This window comes from Stenella coeruleoalba (genome assembly GCF_951394435.1).
Source record: "Stenella coeruleoalba genome assembly, chromosome: 10".
Taxonomy (NCBI): domain Eukaryota; kingdom Metazoa; phylum Chordata; class Mammalia; order Artiodactyla; family Delphinidae; genus Stenella; species Stenella coeruleoalba.
In genome coordinates, this window is record NC_137156.1 from 62,925,756 (window position 1) to 62,931,755 (window position 6,000).

Here is a 6,000-nt window from a genome sequence, read left to right on the forward strand (position 1 = left end):
CCCCGAGGAAATCCCTCTCCTCCTTCTCGTCCATCCCTCCTCCTCTTCCTCTTCAAATGTGAGGACCTCTATCCCACCATGAAGATATGAGACTAGGATATAAAGAAAGTTGGAACTTGAGGATCAAGGCTTGGCCTTTGTAATGACAAAGAGAGAAACAGTCCCTACCATCAGGCACTCAGCTAGGCTGCAACATTCTGCTGTCGAACAGAGCCAGTCTCACAGATCACCAACCTCAGACAAGGCTGACAAACACCATTCTGTAGTCATGTCTGAGCACAGACAAATATGAAGCCACTGTGCAAACCACAGAAATCACCCAGCCCCAGCTGACACAAATGACAGCTGTCCCTTCACCAACCACGGCTTTAGCTCTGCTGCCTTTGTCTCACCTTCTATATAAAAACTGAAATTCCTGAGCATAGAATCGATCCTGCTTCCTGATAACATCCAATCCAGAGCAAACCCCTGCTTCCTTAAAACTTCCCCCACATCACAACACAAGCGCAAGTTCTATTACAAGTCCCTTGTGCTAAGAGGCCCCATGACTCCTCATCTATGCATGTACACAGCCTCCTTCACTGCAACAAATCAGTAAATCCAACTTTGTTCCTAGTGGTCTTCGGCTACAGGGCATAGACAGGTGGTCCACAGGTGCTGGATCCAGCCAATGAAAGAAAAGGAGAAGAAATGAAAGGCAAGACAATGATGAGAAAAATGGTCTCAGTACAAAGAGTCGAGGTGTAGATGAATCTCCTGACTAGGGTTCCAATTCTAACTCGCTCTGTGCCCTCGAACAAATCATACACAAGTGGAAATACATTGAACCTTCACAGGGCTGCAAAGTTAAGTCTGATGTCTGAGCAGTCATCAGTTTAGAAACGCACAGGTCACCTGTGAGAATGGCTATCATCAAAAAGAATACAAATAACAAATGTCAGCGAGGATGTGGAGAAAAGGGAACACTCGTGCACTGCTGGCAAATTGGTGTAGCCACTGTGGAAAACAGTACGGAGGTTTCGCAAAAAACAAAAAATAGAACTACTTTATGACCCTGCAATTCCACTCCTGGGTATATATCAAGGAAAAATGAAAACACTAATTTGAAAAGACACATGCACCCCAATGTTCACAGCAGTATTATTTACAATTGCCAAGATATGGAAGCAACCTAAGTGTCCATCAACAGATGAATGGATAAAGAAGATGTGGTATATAAATACAATGGAATACTACTCAGCTATCAAAAAAGAAATTTTGCCATTTACAGCAACATGGATGGACCTAGAAGGTATTATGCTAAATGAAATAAGTCAGAGAAAGACAAATACTAGACAAATACAAAGACAAATGATATCACTTATATGTGAAATCTAAAAAAATACAACAAACGAATATAACAAAAAAGAAGCAGGGAATTCCCTTGTGGTCCCATCGTTAGGACTCTGTGCTCTTACTGCTGAGGGCCCAGATTCAATCTCTGGTCGGGGCACTAAAATCCCACAAGCCACATGGTGCAGACAGAAAAAAAAAAAAAAAAAAAGAGCAAGCAGACTCACAGATATAGAGTACAAACCAGTGGTTACCAGTGGGGAGAGGGAAGGGGGGAGGGGAAATAAAGGGGTAGGAGAGAAAGAGGTACCAACTATTAGGTGTAAAATAAGCTACAAGGATATATTGTACAACACGGGGAATATAGCCAATATTTTATGATAATTATAAATGGAGTATAACCTTAAAATATTGTGAATCACTATATTGTATGCCTATAACATATAATTTTGTATATCAACTATACTTCAATAAAAAATAAATTAAAAAAAAGAAAGAAAGAAACGCACATGTCTTTCAGGAGCAAAAACAGACCAGTAATGATCGTCGCCTTCCAGAGACTTAAAAGGCCAAAGTTAACGGCTCAACTTTTAACTTGTGGGCCGAAGTAGAGGGTACCAGTTAGGAAAATTCATGCTTCTTTCTAGGAGGGACCAGACTAAAGGAACTGTGATCGCAAAGAGAAGAAATCGAAAGGTGGGCAGAAGGTTTTCTATGCATCCTACCTGAGCCAAGTCAGCTTGAGCTGCGGGGAGGCTGCCTGTGTGGAATGGTGCCGCCAGCCAGACGGCCTTTAAGCCACCTGTTCTACCACACGGCTGCCACTTTTAGCTGTGTGCTTTACCTGGGGGAGGATCTAGGCCCCAGGTGGGGAAATGCAAGCTCCAAAGGCAAAGGGGGGCCTTAAGCGAGATGGAGCAACCTTTCTTGCGCTCAGTGGTGAAAATGTTAACCAGAAACGCCCTTGGCACAGTCTCACGGATGACCTGCCTATGTCCTCGACTGGGGATCCTGCAGTTTCCTTACTCACACGCTGGTGGCCCTAAACCTGGCTTTCACGGCCTTCTGTGCTCTGATGAGGGTCCAAGGTTCGTCACCCGTACCCAGAAGCTATGGGGAAGGTTCCTTGCAGGCTGGTGAGGCAGAGCTCTTGGCCTCCTCCGTGCTGTTCCACCCTGAACAGAGTGCGGTTCCTGGTTCTCAGCTGGCTCACTGGGCCTCAGGATACCAGCAGGCGGCCTGGACGGAGGCAGTCCAGACTCGCCACCAGGACGCTAACTGGGCCAACCGCCCTCCTGATCCCACTCCCCACCCCTCGCAACACCTCACCTGGTCCTCGCCCTCCCCTCCCCCTACCTCGCTCAGGGCCTCCTCCTTCTCTGGACCTCGGGCTCCCTCAACTCTCCTCTGGGCCTCAAGGGTCTTTCTCACCCTCTGGGCCCCTCAGGCCTAGGTATTTTTTGCCCTAATTGTCCTCACCTGGTCCGCTTTAAACATAGTTTAAAATCATGTCTTAGAAGCGGGAAGGGAGGACGGGAGGCCAGGGCAGTTGGTTTACAAGTGTGCCTCAAGATGGGCCTCATCCTTTCCTGGGAGATGGGTTGGAAGGAAGGTGGGGGATGAGTCTGGCCTCAGGCCCTTGCCTCACAGCTCCAGGATGAGCGCTTGCTCTTAAACTAGAAAGATCTGGAAGGATTAGGAGCTGAGGTAACCCAGGATCCTTGGGTGGGGATTTTTGTTGTTGCTGTCATTTTGGGGGCAGGCCTTGAACACCTTAGGGAGGAAGGGGCCCCCTGAGCATAAACAGTCCTTTATTTAATGGTCCCCTGTGACAAGAGCCCTTTCACAGGAATTTGCTGGAAGAATTTGACCAACTGAGGAGACAAAGCTCATTGATTTCCTTCCTATGTTCTCATGTCATCCGTTATCTAGCATCTTAGGCGGCTGTTCAGAGAGGAGGACAGTGTTTGTTTGGCAGAACCTCATCCCTAGCACAGCCATGATCTTCAAAACCCTCTCTCTAATTTTCTGGGTCCTCAAAGAACTTGGGAAAGGGGACCTGGAAAATGGCAATTCAGAAACTTGAGATGAGACCAAAGCATCATAGAAGGGCCCACCCTTCTCTATCCCAAACTCTGGATATGGTGAGTTGGATCCAGGAAGCCCCAAGGTGCCACTCTCCCCAACTGAGCCTGTTTGGTTCCTTTTATTCCTCAGTAGCCTGAATATGGTGGTTTTCATCTCTCCTTCAGGCAAGAAAATATTAGGTTGCTGTTCCTAAAGAAACAATAGTCCTCTGTGCAGAGGTTTGGAATCAAGGGTAAATCTTGAGATGACCTATGTCTTACAGGTGCAGAGTCTATTACCTTCTAGCTGCTCCAGCCCTAAGTGTTCCTGAGGGCCACAATAGAGTGCACGGTTTTCTTTTCCAGTATCCAAAATGAAGGTTATGGGTTAAAGAATATTGCTGAGAAATCATCACAATATGTTTTAATTAGTTTACAGATTAATGTAGCTTGTTTGCTAAATACTTGCAACCTGGTCTGTTGCCTTGGGAGCAGGGCTAGAAACAAAAGGTCAGAATTGGGAAAATTGAATAAAAATTGGCAAAGAACTCATCACATTTTATGACTGCCTCTCCAGCCAAGCCCCACATTCATTCCTCTTTCAGTTTAGAAGTGTCTTAACAACTCAAGAAAGGATCTAATGGAATCGAGGTAACCAGCACCTCGTTTGGTGCCATGCTTTTTGAATGAATGAGCAAACGTTGCCATGGAAGTTTTGTAATCTCCTCCCTTCCCCCACCCCACGTCCCAACCCTCCCTCATAGCACTTTACCTGGCAGCTTCTCCACCAGCACTCAGCCTTAGCACACTGTCTTGCGCATAGTAGGTATTTAATGAGTACATTGAAATAACTGGATACACAGCAGAATGAATACCACACAGTTGAGTGCTACCCACACTGAAATTCTTCATGAAGATCAAAGCAGAGTTGATGCCATGTTCAATTATTGCTCAACTCTTGGCAAGGATCTGAAGACAAACAGAAACATCTTGATCTATTTGTGCAAGAAGTCTGCTTGCAGCATCTGTAGCAAGTGTAAATTCTCATCTGAAAAACTGATGTCCCTGGCCTGGAGAAAATAGATTAATTTTTTTTTAACACCAAAGACAAAGTCTTTATTATCTCAAAAGGAGCTTGTTACCCATGTTATTTAAGGAAAACATAATTGAAAATACTTCATCCTGGATATAGTGGACTGATTTGACACTAGACCTTTTTTAAAAGGTATAAGGGGTTTTTATCTTCATTATTGGAAGTACCTATGTTACCACTATTTCTCAAAGAGACTGTTATTTGCAGAAATATCACCGGGTTGCTTTTCAAGAGGAAGTGAGGAAGATTTAAATCCTGATTGGAAAGGATCACCTCTGAAGAACACATTTCCCAATTATCCTTCCATCAGCTGGCTCACTGGGCCTCAGGATACCAGCAGGGGCCTCCTGGGTGGTGCCTGCAACCAGTGATGGGGTTGGATGGGGGTGGCCTTGGGAGGAGGTTGGAGGGCAGGTTCACCCCCAGCCCCCCAGGTGGAGGGTGGGGAAAGTGCTCAGCCTGCAGATAGCTCTGGTGACACTGCAGTTGGCAGGCTGCTAAGCAATTAGTGTCTCTTGAAAAGAAAGGGACCGACAACGGACTTGGCCCCTGCTGGTATCCTGAGACCCAGTGAGCCAGCCCAGGGTCCAAAGTACACACTGAATCCAAGTCTGAGGCATAATGGCTCTTTCACTCCCACAGGGCTATGGACTTGGATTTTGGCTAAAAATATTTTTTTCCTTTCGAAAGACTAAGTATCACAAAATGATTTTCTCTCCCTGAACTCCAAGGAGCCACCCAACCCCCTCCCAACCCTAGTTCCTGGGCTTAAGATCTGAGTGGATTCTAGTCCCTCCGGCCTGGATCCTGGAGAGGGCAGATCTGAACATCCTGGGCAATGAAGGGGCTGAAGTCACTTCACCAGCTGATGCCGGGACTCCTCTTTCCAGATGGGTGAGGGGAGAGTTCCACACCTCCTCCCCCAGGACTGGTTGTCAACCCCCGGAGGACTTCTTGGCCTGGAAGTATCAGCATTGAGGAATGGAGTCCCCGAGGTGCTGTGGAAGAGCCTTCTAGGGTGTTTGAGCAGCTACCACACCTTCCAGTCTTTTCCAGCCTTTAGCCTCTCTGGGAGTAACCTGGTATCTCTGACCAGAGGGGCATGAAATATGGCCAAACTGGTCTCACCACCGGGGGGTGGGGAGGGGAGAAGGGAGGCTTAAAATCTCTGAAAAACTGCACACACAGGAGGCTGAGAAGAGTAAAACCACCAAAGAATCTTGAGTTTTGACAAGTTTTTTTTAAAGTTTTTGTTTTCATTTTCTTTTATTTTAAAATAAGGTACATTTGCATGGTTCAAATTCAAAAGCTACAAAAGGGTATATGGGGAGGAAAAGTTTCCCAGTCACAGTTTCCTTCCATGAAGGCAAACACTGTCCACAGTTTCTGTTTAACAAGCTTTTTTTCAAACTTCTGTTTGAAACTTTTCAAATGCTTAGAGGCTATTTAGTGGCACTGACTTAGCTCTACATTGGAGAAGAAGTGATGAGTTTCTGACCATCTTTAAAG